This window comes from Capra hircus, chromosome 29 (genome assembly GCF_001704415.2).
Source record: "Capra hircus breed San Clemente chromosome 29, ASM170441v1, whole genome shotgun sequence".
Taxonomy (NCBI): domain Eukaryota; kingdom Metazoa; phylum Chordata; class Mammalia; order Artiodactyla; family Bovidae; genus Capra; species Capra hircus.
Window position 1 is genome coordinate 46,753,254 of NC_030836.1, and position 14,328 is coordinate 46,767,581.

A 14,328-nucleotide genomic window follows, 5' to 3' on the forward strand; every position below is an offset into this window, starting at 1 on the left:
TGGAGTGGGTAGCCGTTCCCTTCTCCGGGGGATCTTCCCAACCCAGGAACGGAACCAAGTTACTGGCTGCAAAAACTTCTCGAAAGGAGGCTGGAAAATGGTTGCCAAAGATAGCTATCATGTCTTAATCTGGAACCTGTGAATGTTAATTTACAAGCAAAGAGGTCTTTGGAGATATGATTAAATCAGATTTTTGAGATGAAAGAGATTATCCTGGTGGGCCGTAAATGTCATCACAAGTGATCTTAAAAGGGAAGGGCAGAGGGAGATTTGACACCATATACACTTTGAGAAGATGACGAAAAGACTGGAGAGAGGCAGCCACAAGCAAAGGAACGCACGGACACCAGACACTGGGGGAGGCCAAGAACAAGGCTCTCTGAGAGCTTCTGGAGGGAGCCCCGCCCAGCCCCTAACTCCGGTCCACTGGAGCTGTGAGAGAAGATGAGTCTGCTGTTACAAGCCACCACCTCTGCGGTATTTTACAGAACACCCAGGAAAGCAATATGGAGACCGTGAAAAGGTAAACCGAAGTGTACATACATTCCAGCTAGACTCCAGAAAGGCATGAAATTCCAACACATTAGAGGAGATGTTAAGCACCTTTAAACAGTTGTTAAAATACATTTTTAAGAATCATTTCCCCCTTCAACTGCAGGTATCAACATAGCTACAGAGAGAGCTGTATGGATTGTGAAGATACAACTGGTGTCTCAACTAAACATCGAATTACTCATGCACTGTTAACCAAGACCTTCCTTAGAAGCATCATACTGAACATTACATATTTATATATGTTTACAACAAGAGGTGAAAATTAAAACTGTTAAATTTTTCATTTAGCAGACCATTTTAAACAGCAAAAGAGCCACCACTGGTAGGTCTACAATCAGATGTTTACAACACTTACACTGATCTACAGCTGAGCATGTAAAACTCCTCATTACAGAAAATACTGCTTCAAAGCACCTTATTTACGTACACCATAAGTACACCAGTATGTATCACAACAAAGGATTCTATGTAAGAAAGATTTGTGCCTCCAACTGTCTCGGCAGCTATCTCTAAAATAAAGGTTTTAGCTGATGTGGTTGCCGAGGGAAGTTCTGCCCCAATCTCCTTCCCTATTTTCTCCACATTTGCTCCACCTGCTCACCTAGGAGTGTCCATAAACAAAATCAAGGACGCTTCCTTTGTTACCCTCCTCTCTGGGACCCAAACTGCATTTTACTCTTCTATCAACAGATGACACCTAGTGGCAAGACCCTGTAAGCACAGTCCACAGTTCCCGAGAAGCTCTGAGAGAAGTAGAACAAAGAATCATCAATTCTTATGGGCAAAGACAAGGGTGAGAAAAATAAAAAACGTGAATCCTGGGCTGAATCCGAGTCTTGGCCCAAGACTGAGTCTGCCGGGTGTAAGACTGGGCAGAGGGCAGCGCACACCCCGGGGCGGGCTGTGGCTCGGGAGGGCGCAGAGCACCCGGGGCCCACCCTGGCTCCATTCATTACTCTCCAGCAATGTGACCATGGAGAAGTCACTCAACCTCGCTAATGTCTCATTAGTAAAAGGAAGAGAAGTCCGGCACAAGGATTAAATGAGCAGAAACTGCTAATACAATAAAGGTCTCCAAGTATCTCCTCTTTTCATGTAACTAAGGAAGAAACAGAGAAGACCAGGCATGCTGATATACATTCACAGAACTTTCAAGAATCAAATAAAAGTTCCCCGTTCCTCATCCTACCATAATCCCCACAAGAAAAAAATAAAATCACACCACCTCATCCATTAGAAAAAGTACAAAGTTTCAAGAAAATGAAAAGAAGCAAGGTGCTCATTTATGGTAGAGTTGAGATCAGCTCTGCTTTTCCTACTGCTCCTGAAGAGGAGGAGTGTGACTTCCGGCACCAATGTATCATTAAACATCACTGAATATACCTCATAGTTAACAGTCAGAGGAACTAGATATTTTTACACAACAGAATAAACATACTTTGTTGTACATCTGATAAAACATTATCTTTCTTACTACAACTCCATTTCTTAAAACAATAATAGTTCCTCCATCCACTTGCTGTTGTTTAGTCACTAAGCTGTGTCCAACTCTTTGTGACCCCATGGACTGTGGCCAGCCAGACTCTCTGTCCATGGGATTTCTTAGGCAAGAATGCTGGAGTGGGTTGCCATTTCCTTCTCCGGGGGATCTTCCCAACCCAGGGATCAAATCCTGTCTCCTGTGTTGGCAGGTGGATTCTTTACCACTGAGCCACCAGGGAAGCCCTCCCTTTCACCTAGTGCTTCCTAAATTAACTGTATCATGTAACTGTCATGCCCCGTAAAGTAGGTACTTTATTTCCCCCCCAGTTATACAGATGAAAGACTAGAGAATATGCTCAACTATACTCACAGAAGTATCCCACTAGTGGAAAGGCATGTGACTGGGGGCAGAGAGACCACTTAAAAGAATTAAATGCAACGAAGAGTAGCAGTAGATGGGAAGAGAGGAAAGGTTTCATGTTTCAAATACAAGCTTGGCAAGACTTAGTGAGAAATCAGATACGGGCGCTGAGGGACAGAAAGGAACTCACGTCAGAGGTCTCTAGTTGGGACACAAGTTTTAGCTGGGGAGACTGCAAGATGGCCATTAACTGCATTAGGGACTGAAGAAGGAACACATTTGCAGGAAAGATGAGAAAGTCTGGACTTGCTAAATTTGAGGGAGGGGCAGTACCCAGCATTCTAAGATGCTGAAACTCAGGAGACAAGTGGCTGTGAAGAGAGTAATCAACGGTGCCGCACTCCTGTTTTCTGGTCTGAAGGGATCCCATGCACACAGGAGCCTGGCGGGCCACAGTCCACAGGGCCGCAGAGAGCTGGACGCGGCCGGGTGGCAGCGCGACAGGAGCCTGCAGCTCGGCGAGCAATTCAACGCTGTCTACGCCACAGACTTGCCACTTCTCGACAAGTAATATGCTACCAACACATGACACCAGAAAGACGACTTTCTGAGCTTTATCACGGCCACTGGAATAAAAGCGGAGTGAAGAGAAAAGAAAAGAAGCCAGAAGCACACGCTGGCATCCTGAGAGGCAGACAGGCCTTGCCCAGGAGCACCCAACTCATAGTGTTTGGGGGTGTGGGCTGCTCAGTGCGCACCGGTGCCCGACACACAGCTGAGCGAGCGTCCGCTCAGACACGAGCGGGGAGCTGAGCGCCACAGGGGCCACCTGGCTGCTCGCACTATGATCCGACAACTGTGCCAATAACTTCATATATATCGTATCATTTATCCCTATCACAGTACCTTCAATATACAGTAGGTCTTTAATATTCACAAACATAAAATAAAATAGCAAATTCTACAACACAATTTGTAACATAAAACATTAAAAATATACAATAACTTATGACTGTTATCACCCTCATTTCACAAATAAGAGGAAGCCTTAAGAGAATGAGAAAAAAAAAAAAAAGCCACGTTAAAAGACTACATATACACTCTTGACCATACAAGAAAGCAATGTAAGCCTGACTCAAACAAAATTTTAAACATATTTTGCCACATAGGTGATGAGGAAGACCCTAAAACAAAACAGACATGGCTCCTGGTTTCACAGAGCTCAGAGTGCAGTATGAGATGAGAGACAAGCAGGTATGAAACGGTAAGTTCTGGTAAGAGCGATAAAGGAGACAAGCAGGATACAGGAGAGACTAACGTGGGGCAAACCTCCAACTGGAGGATCACGAAGGAGACACCAAACAGCGCGAATACAGAGGCCCAATCACCTCTCTGGATCAAAGACACTCCGGTGTCTATTCACACCCAGAAACAAATGTTTTCTGAGGCAACTGGCTTGGTCTAAGTCCTCCTCTGAATGAGGTGTCTTTCTGTCTCTTTTTTGAGGGGAAGGGAGAAGCGGGTTTGTATCTGGCCTCTCTAGCTCCAGCATCTACTGGCTGAAGGATCAGCCCCCTTTACTCTTCAGCAGGTGGGTGAGGGGAGGGGGTTCCATCTTCCTAACAGTAAGTTGGTTTTCTTGCCAAATATACATATCCCTTCACAACATGCAACATAAGGGCTTTTCCTGAAAATACTCTTCAGAGGTTAAACTGTATCAGCTATTCCAACCTTGTTAAAAATGAGACAGACAAAATGACTCATTCTGCAGACGGAGAATCAACTCAATCCAGTATTCACCAAGAAACTACCCGGAGCCACTAGGCACTGTTCGTGGTGCTGGAATACTGCTTGCATCCAGGAAACACTAGAGGGCGCACGAGAGTTTCAGCTTTCGGGAAACTGCACAAGGCAACTATGGAGCGGGGGACCTTTGCAAAACCAAAGGGAAGCCTGAGAAAGCCAGGTATCTGATGAGCAGACAGAAGAGAGCAGAACAGAAGCAGAACACCTTCACCTGAAGGGCTCTTCTGCCTTAGACCCGAGAGGCAATCCTAGTGTCACAGAGATCTACAGACCTGGTGCTCCTATAAAGACGCCCAAGTCAGCTGTTTGTTTCAATCTGGGGAACCTAACAAGGGTTCCCCAGATTGGCAACACTATGAGCTAGGTGAGACAGGTATTATCACTACAAATGAGATGGCTGAAGCTCAGAATGAAGTTGCCTTCCTCAAGTCAAGGTGCCTTAAACAGTAAGCCTGGGTCTAGAACTCGAGCGTCCTGGCTTAAGTCTGGGAGGACTACTTCCAGACTGGAGTCACATGCGCATCACCCACAAAGAGGCTTATCACTTGCTCTTTTCTCTGTGTGCTCTCATAATACAGAAAATAGGACATCCTGCAGAAATGCAATTGACAAATAGGAGCCACAGAGAGGTGGGAGCCATACAGACCTTAAGAATCAAACTTCTGGGATCCCTGTCTCCAAATTCTAAAACCCGACTGACTGTAAGCTGTGCGCGCCCTCGCTGAGCCATGTCCGACTCTTTGCAACCCCATGGACTGTAGCTCACCAGGCTCCTCGTGGGATTTTCCTGGCAAGAATACTGGAATGGGTTGCCACTTCCTTGTCTAGGGGATCTTCCTGACCCAGGAATTGAACCTGCATCTCCTGCATTGCAGGAGGATTCTTTACCACTGGGCCACCAGGGAAGCCTGATTGTAAGCTGTACCATCAACTTAATAATATTTCAAAACAAGGAGGAAAGACTATGTAAACCAATTGGAGAGATGGCAAAGTGACTAAGTTAGCTCTTAGAAATGAGAAAATGGGTGGTGATTAAGTGTAACAGAGTATACTTTAGAACTGCAAGTGGTGTCAGAGATTAATGTTAAGCTATTTTACAGATGAAGAAACTAAGGCTTGGCTCCATTAATGCTTTAAACAAATAAGGAGGAGCAGACTGGAACACAGGTATCGATTCTTACTCCAGTGGCCCTTCATCCAGCCCTGGGACTGTCTGTCTAGCTATACTATGAAATTATGCACATCCTCAGAGAAGGCCGTGCAGTGCTTGCGTCTGCGTCCGTCTCATGCAGACGCTGCCAGCCCCCAATGTGGCTGGCACAGGAGACAGAGGCAGCGAGTGACCAAAGTCCTCCAGCGGCCCCAGGAGCCTTTCAACCCAATGGGAGGAAAATCATAAAGCAAAACATAATTCAGAGCATCAATGACTATGGAAATCAGTGACTTTTTTTCCATTCTGTGAGAATATTTTAGAATTAACGCAAACAGTTCTGCTTCCATCACCAACTATATAAAGACAATATATCCACTGCCTCTGAGCAACATGGGGATCAAAAGTGTTTTTATTTTTAAACTAGACATTAATGTGGGTTTAGAAAAACAAAGTAATGAGTCTTTCCTGTACAGATGGATTCTCTCTATTCCACACTTTTAAAATAGTAAAGCCCTGTAAAGTAAGTTAAATAAGATGTGCGTGACTAAAATTTGAGGACGTGTCTGTTGAATAAAATAAGATACATTTGTAAGTGAAAAGTTACTCAGACTTTCTGTAATCTGATTTGGACAAACTCCAGTCACATTAGTAGAAAAATACAGTTAAGATATTGGTTAAATATGACCATTTCCTCTCAACCAACACTTCTAATCTGCTGCTGCTAAGTCACTTCAGGTGTGTCTGACTCTGTGCGACCCCATAGACAGCAGCCCACCAGGCTCCCCCCGTCCCTGGGATTCTCCAGGCAAGAACACTGGAGTGGGTTGCCATTTCCTTCTCCAATGCATGAAAGTGAAAAGTGAAAGGGAAGTCGCTCAGTCGTGTCCTACCCTTAGCGACCCCATGGAATGCAGCCTACCAGGCTCCTCCATCCATGGGATTTTCCAGGCAAGAGTACTGGAGTGGGGTGCCATTGCCTTCTCCGTCTAATCTTCTAGGAAACACCAAATTACGGGGAAAGGGCTTATAGTAAGAACTCAAATAAAACCAGATTTGTAAAGGGTTTTGTTTTGGAGGGGGGTTGGGAGGAATGGAATGTAGAGTTGACAGAATTTAAATAAAGTTGTGAAACTTGCCTAAGCCCAGTGGAACTCCTGACTTGTTCACTAGGACCCTTTCTTGTACAGCTTGTTCCATGGAGCTCGGTCACGAAACCACAGGGTTCAATTCACATTTCATACTTAAGAGCTTCAGAGTATGTTTTTTAAGATTTCAAAGTTGACAGTCTATCCAAGAAAAAAGTTACTTTTCAAATCACTGTGTTTAATGGTTAGAACTCCTGATACTTGCAATTTAAAGTGCACTGGCCAGCTTTACACAGTAGTGAATTTAAGTGTGTGCTTTTTATTGCAATTAAAACCATATCCTACACCAAGACACATCAGCAAATACATTTTCCCTCCAAATAAAAAGTAACTAAAAATCAGGCCGAAAAACCGAGTTACATCTTTACACATAAAACTTCTGCTGCACAGAGCTCCACCTGAGACACAGCTGTCCACGCTCTCTTCATTCCCTCAGTGTGTCTGTGGAACTAAGATACACACTGGAACAAAGACACACGGTCCCTACCTTTAACAATGGGGAAAACTTTGCAATTAGAGTGTTCCAGGGCTGACAGAGACCTGTAGCTCCTGCCCACCAAAGAAGGGTTTATGAGAGGAGAGAAAGTAAAGCTTATACGTGGCAGGCAGCACAGGATAACGGAATCGACAGCATTTGTCTGAAAGGATTTGCTTTCCTAAGCCGTGTGAAGGGCATTCCTGTGGACAGGGAGCTGCTACCATGCTATACACACAAATGGCTTTGCAACACAATCAGGCCACACGCTCATGTCCCACAAGGCCACAAACTGACCCTCTAACAGAAACCAGACTCAATCCCAGATACATAGGACCCAAGGAAAACCTGTAAACCAACATGCCCCACCCACAAAGCTCAAAGACACAAACAACCTGCAGCCACTTCCTTCACATGCGTATTCCGCTAGACCCCCACATAGCCCACTGCTATTTGCTTCCGGTGTGGAGAGTTCAAAACATAAGCACTTCAGCGTGCACAAGAAGATGAATGAAAACACAGGCAAGACAGCACTTGGAAATGGCTTTGAGTTTAGTTTCAAAATTTATGGGTAAAAAATGAAGCGTAAATATCCCCATTACTCCTTTCGGTCTCAAACTAAGTGGTTTTGTTGATGACAACAACGTTGTAATAATAGTAGAATGCACGTATTTTGAAGAACTACATATAAATCACCAAGCTCTATTAATAAATTACTATTTTTCATCAAGTGTCTACTGAGCACCTGCTCTGAGCAGAGAAGATAACTCAATAAGCTACCAAAAAGATGGGATGGGCAGGTAAATGACCAAATTCAATTAACAACTGCTCAGGAACACACAGGAGGTGTGCCTTCTAACCTGAGGGCTGTCTCGGCACCTGTGTTAAGAGCTCTGTGTGGTGTGAAAGAGTTACCCAGAAGGTCACACTCTCATGAGGCCTTTCTGAGGAGTGTCATTCTGGGGTCTGGAGTGCAGGAGTGCTGGGCAAGACATGATCAAAAGACAGCAGAAGGGGAAACTGCCGGGCTCGAGCTCAGACGTTAGAAGACAATGCTGAGTGATTAGAAACTGGAAAAAGGGCCTGAGTTCCCACATGAGCTGGGATCAAAGCGTTTGTGGACTTTAATCTTGTAATCTAGAGAGCCCCACAGTGACAGGACCACACCTGTGGTGAAGGGGTAAACATTTGGCTACAGAGTAAACTTGTGTCTATACTAAGTAACTCTTCAATTTCCTGGTAGGTACAAATTATCTGTGATGATTTCAGGCAAAACTGATTCCCCCTTCCTTCTTCAAAATGATTCAGTTCAGTTCAGTTGCTCAGTCCTGTCCGACTCTTTGCCCATGAATCACAGCACTCCAAGCCTCCCTGTCCATCACCAACTACCGGAGTTCACAAAAACTCACGTCCATCGAGTCGGTGATGCCCTCCAGCCATCTCATCTTCCGTCGTCCCCTTCTCCTCCTGCCCTTAATCCCTCCCAGCATCAGGGTCTTTTCCAATGAGTCAACTCTTCGCATGATGTGGCCAAAGTATTGGCGTTTCAGCTTTAACATCAGTCCTTCCAATGAACACCCAGGACTGATCTCCTTTAGGATGGACTGGACCTCCTTGCAGTCCAAGGGACTCTCAAGAGTCTTCTCCAACACCACAGTTCAAAAGCATCAATTCTTCGGCGCTCAGCTTTCTTCACAGTCCAACTCTCACATCCATACAACCACAGCGTTGACTAGACGGACCTTTGTTAGCAAAGTAATGTCTCTGCTTTTGAATATGCTATCTAGGTTGGTCATAACTTTCCTTCCAAGGAGTAAGCGTCTTTTAATTTCATGGCTGCAATCACCATTTGCAGTGATTTTGGAGCCCCAAAAATAAAGCCAATGCTTACACTTGGACAATTAATCACCAAAAGTTATAGGCGTGTTCTTACTATTAAAGACCAAAGGGGGAAGGAAAAAAAGCGCTTCAGCTGGCAACTGTTTCCATTAATGGTCTTATTAAGCCATGCTCCACTGTACTTTATATCGAAACGCTTTACGTCTGAAAAAGGTCCTGATGAAAAGTAGCACAATCACAACCAATCAATTTCTCTGCGTCCTACTCTAAATAAAGATCCTCCCCCCCTCCACCCGCCGCCGGAGAGAATTTCGTTTGGCAAGTTCTGAAAAACTTAATTTCAAAGAACACACGTTCGCCTCCTCGGTATTCTTTAAAAAGTTTCCCCTACTCAATGGGTCGGAAGCCAGAGCTCCAAAACTGGGTCAAACGAACCCAAACCGACAAAGAGTAACTTTCTCTGGGTCCCAAGTGCTTCTATACCGTCCCAGCAAGTCGGGTCCAGTTGTAACCTTCTTCACGTTTCCCCCACTCGCACAGTCGGGGCTGACGCGGCTCATCATCTCCGGGGATGTAGCGGACCGTATCCTCGGGACCCAAGACGCCGACAGACCGAGGGGGACCGGGCCGAAGCGCACGGGGCGGGGGGAGCCCGGGGCCAGGGGAGCCAGTCCGGGCCAAGGTGCCGGGGCCGCCGTCAGGAGAAGGCACGGAGCGGGGCGGAGGACGGGCCCGGGACGAGACCAGGAGTGAGGCTCCAGCCCAAACAAAAACAACCCGAAGTTGAGCGCGGCGGAGACAGCAGATTGGGCGAGACCGTTCACGGCTGCCCATTGGAGAAGAGGGAAAACAGAGTCCCCCAATCGCGAGCGGCGGGGCTGCTCCCCTCGTGCGGCCGCGGGCCGGCCCGGCGCTGCCCGGCGGCCGCTACCGCTCCCTTCCGGCCGCGGCGCCCACTGCAGGGCCCGCGCCCCCCGCTCGCCGCCGCGCCCCTCCCCCCGCCGGCCCCACCGCCCCCGCGGCCCCGGCTCCGGGCCCCCCAGCCCCGGCCCGGCCCGGCGCCCCCCGCGCTCCTGCCGGCCCGCCCCCAGCCCGCCGCCCGCGTCCGGCGCCCCGCCGGCCCCCGCACGCCCGCGCCGGCGTCCGCCCCCCTGCTCACCGCCGGGCGCTACCCGTTCCTCCTCGGGGCGCGTCGAGGCCCCGCCGCCCCGCCGCCGCGCCGCTGGGGGGGGCCCCGCTCTGCCCAGCGACACTTCCTCGTCCCCCAAGAAAATTAATCACCAAAAATAATTCCACAGAAAAATGGGAAGAGTAAAATCCAAGATGGCGGCCCCCGCCGCAGCACCGCCCGCTCCATCCGCTGTCGGGAAATGAGTCCCAGCCGCGGCCGGAGCCCCCCGCCCCCACCGCGCCGCGCCCCCCGCGCCCCCGCGCCCCCGCGCCGCGGGCCTCACCTCGCCTCGCGCGCGGCCTCAGGGAATCCTGGAGGCAGCCGCTGGCCTGGCGACTCCGCGCCCCGGGTCCTGGCGCCGCGCGTGCCGTCTCCGGTGCCCGGGCGCCCTCACCTCATAGCCCCGGAGCCTCACCGTCCGCGCCGCAGACGCGTCGCCGCCCCCGGTGAGCCGCTCGGACGCCGCCCGGGAACGGTGGAAGGACACGAAAAGGAGTACCCTCGGCCGAGCGGAGGGACACCACTTCAACTCGTGCCTCTTCGGCCGCCTCTGTTGCTTTTACGGGACTGGGGGTTGGGTGGGGGTGGGGGAGGCGGAGAAACCCGAGAAAGAAATGAGTTCCCCCGCCGGCTGCTTCCCGCGGCGGAGGAACAAAAAAGCGAATTTTGAGAGGACGAGGCCCGTCGTCGCTTCGCTTCGCTCGCAGCGGAGGGATTCGTAATGAGCGGTCGGAAAGGATCCCTCCGCCTCTCGCTGCCCTTTAAATCGCGGCTGGAGGCGGCGTCGCCGCGCGCCCCTCGGGCGCTACCTGGGCCTAGGCTTTTCCGTGCGCTCGGGGTCTCGCGAGGCTGCCTTCCAACCCTCAGTCCCTGGCGTAGCAGCACCCACCGGGGACCGCTTCTGAGTCAGGACGGGGGTCAGCCGCGGGGGACGGGCAGGCTTCTCGCCCGCTGCGCCTCCCGGGTGCGCCGAGACGAGGTGGCCCCCGTGGAGGCGAGCCTCTTTGTTGTGGGAGTGGGTGTCCTTGGGAGCAGATAACACCCTTCAAGACCGTGTGGGCAGCCCGAGTTCCACCACCTCGTGTGGGAGAAGCGGGACGTGAGCCTGCATCAACCCGGCCACTAGCTTCCTAGCGTCAGCCGGCCATTTCTTGAGCACCTACTGTGCGTCGGGTTTTCGGAGAAACGGGTTTTTCCGATTCACTCCCTCGTTGGGCAGTGCCGGTACCCAAGGATGCGGGCCCCCTCCTGGGTCTCAGGCTGGTCGGGAAGTTGTTGAGAGGCTCCCACGGGCCGGGCGCGCTGCCTCGCCCTCTGGATCCTCCCTGCGAGGTTGATGACAATGGCTGCAAAATAGCAATCCTGAGAGGAGCATCTTTTCCTGGATACCAGGCACCATTCTCAAGCTTTGGTGCCCTATCTGGTTTACAACGACTCCCAGGAGGTGGGGACCGTTTTTTCCCACTTTATACGTAGGGAGACTGAGGCATCGAGAGGTGAGGCGACCTCCAAAGTCAGTCAGGGCTTGAGGCAGAGCCCTTATCCTGATAAAAAGCGCAGAGGCCAAGAAGTTGAGGTTGCCACAAGCGGGCAGATGGCACGGTATTGGTGCCTAAACGTCTCCGCCACCCGGAAGAGTGGATATGGGTATGGAAGGAAAAGGGAGTGGTTGAGAAAGGTGAGCCCGAGAAGTGCAGAAGCCCTGGGGCCGGAGTGGGGGAGGAGGTGGTAAAGAGCCCAGCTCGGTCCTGCAGAGAGGAGGCAGGCTGAGCAGGCGGGTCCTTCTATTCCAGGAAGAGCCCCGGGCCTTCCTTGGTTTTCTGCCATTCCCAGGGCCTGGCACAGAGTAGGCATGCCAGAAAAGCGGCTTCCGTGGGCAGTGTCGATGACCACAAAGTCTGTGGTCCACCAAACAACCACCACCAACACGGCTGCTTACTTGATTTTCTCTCCCTCTTGACCTTGAGTGGCAGACATAGCGCTTATTATCCCCTTTCACAGATGCGAAATTGAGGCACAGTGATTGGCTGAGGACAGGAATCTAACAGAGGTGGAGGCGTGACTAGATCTTAAACACCAGCGCTCCTCCCACTGCCCTCACCTTGCCTCCTGGGGAAGCCCATTGGGCGGGGATGGGGCTGTGCGGGGTCTCACCACCCCTCCGGTGAAGCCGATCGGCTCAGGACCCTGCACGCTCTGCTCTTTCACTCTGAAAGCCTTCGGGCGTCTCTGACATCAGAAGCTGCCTTGTCACGTTCTTCGCTGCTAGCACAACTAATGAATGATTGCTTCAGTTTCATTAGCTTCTGATTTATGGCTAAACTTTCCAATAATTTTCATAGTGCCTGGCTCCAAATCCTCAAATCGCACCCCACCGAGACTGCCGTTGCCACCTTGTCTCCTCTCTGGGTGCCCAGGGAGGAAGAAGCCCAGGGGGCACCACAGTCCTGTGTGGGTCCCCCTGGGTCTCGGTGCCCAGGCCCCAAGTCCAGCCATGCCCGGGCAGCCTTTCACAGCCCTGAACATCCCTGTCTTCCCCACTCGAAGCTTTCCAGAGTCCATCTCGACGGCGCCTCCTGTGGCTGACACCCAAATCCGGACCCTGACAAGTCCCCAGAGTCCCAAGACTCTGGCTCCATTTGCTTCCGGCCCAGCGCCAGGCCAAGTTTTCTGGGCGGTGACTTGCAGGGAGCAGGGGAGGCAGATGGGTGACCCCAGACACAAGTCCCTCCGGCTCCCCACTTCTGAGCCTGTCTCCACCCCCCACCCCCTCCCTGTCCCCCCTGTGCTGCTGGCTGCTCTTCCAGCCTGCGCTGAGAGGCCCTCAGGGTGGGCTGGAGCTCTCTGAGCTGGCCAGAGGCCACAGCCCAGAGTAGCTTTGCTTGGGGGAGACTGGAAATTCGACTTCCCCACAGTGAGCGTGGCCAGCTGGAGGCTGCCTCCTGCCAGCTGGCAGAGGAGGGGGGTGGGGGACAGGAAGTAGTGTGGCCAGGCACCTGCCCAGCCCCCCACGTGACAGGAGCCACCGGCATTTACACCGTGAAGCCTCTGGATGCCCCGAGTGGAGGCGCTAAGCCACAGAGGCAGTGGGGCCCCACCAGCCCTGGACAGACGGAGAGATATTAACAACTCTAAAGAAAGACTGAGTTGGCGGAAGGAGCCTGGGCCAGCCCCGGAAGCCCAGGAGTGCCAGCCCAGCCCGCAGCTGACCTGGGCGCCGCACCCCTGCCACGGGATCTGTTCCAATCCCCCCAGAAGGGCCCAGGGGGCACTGCAGAGACCCAGCTGGATCCCACCAAACCTGCATCCCTCTCCCACATCCCTTCTTCAAATACCAGATTCACGCAGCCACTGGCTGGCAAAGATTTGCTTGCTGGGATCCTGTGCCCACAGGGAGGGCCCACAGGTCCTGCTGAGCCCAGAATACCGGTCTGGGTGGCAGGTGGCTTCTCGATGTAAAGCGACACCTTGGCTTTCAGACTCTGCTCTCCTGTCTCCCCTTTACCCCTGCCGACCCCACCCCTGCCCGGAAGGCAGGGCTGCTTTGATGGGAGCAGGTGCCAGAGTGGGTGGCGGGAAGAGGGCGGAGGATATACCCAGGGTGATTCCAGTGATCCGTCTGGGCGGCTGCGGGCTCCTCAGCCACCTGCCTGCGCATCGCAGCGCCCCATGCATCGTGCTTGCCCCTCCACTACCCAGTCCTGCTTTGGTAGAGGAGAAAAGGTCAAGTGACCCGCCCAAGGCCAAGTCAACAGCAGCAAGACTCCAGGGCAGCTGTGATTAGAGCCTTGGCATGTCTGACCTGGGTCTGAATCTCAGTTCCGCAACCTAGCAGCCAAGCGATTTGGGCCCAATGAGGCAGCGTGTCTACACGCCTGTTCTCTCGCCTGTGCAAAGGTGCCAGTCCTGATCCTGCCCAAGGAGTCCCCTCTGTAGCTTCAAAACCGCTTATGTACCAAAGATGCCCACCTTCCTGTCCCCACCTACACGTTTCTAAACTTCTGACGCCACCACTTAGGTGTTTCACAGGCATTTCGCATAAAGTGAGGTTAAAACTGAAAACACATGCATGCCAAATTCCACTTCCCAGAGAGAGACCGTTCCCATTTTCTCAGGCCCAGTACCCAGCTTTTATTTTCTCTTAATGGCCTTTGTGTTTGGTTTGGTTGGTTTTCTCCTTAGCACATACCACCATCTAGCATCCTGTGTGTGTCCATTAGTCTCTCTGTCGTGTCTGGCTCTTTATGACCCCATGGATTGTAGCCTGTCTATGGAATTTCCCAGGCAAGAATACTGGAGTAGGTTGCCATTTCCTCCTCCAAAGGGCTCTTCCTGACTCAG

General features: G+C 51.4%; 1 protein-coding gene across 2 annotated transcripts in view; it reads right to left on the minus strand.

The window, feature by feature from the left end:
- KMT5B (lysine methyltransferase 5B) overlaps positions 1–11,326 on the minus strand; it is a 58,346-nt gene extending 47,020 nt beyond the window's left edge. Inside the window, exon 1 of one of the 2 annotated variants that reach the window (XM_018043198.1) lies at positions 10,271–11,326. The gene's annotated coding sequence lies outside the window, so the exon portion shown is untranslated. Of the gene's footprint in view, positions 1–9,975; positions 10,183–10,270 lie in introns of those variants that run through there. The other variant, XM_018043200.1, reaches the window with a different exon arrangement.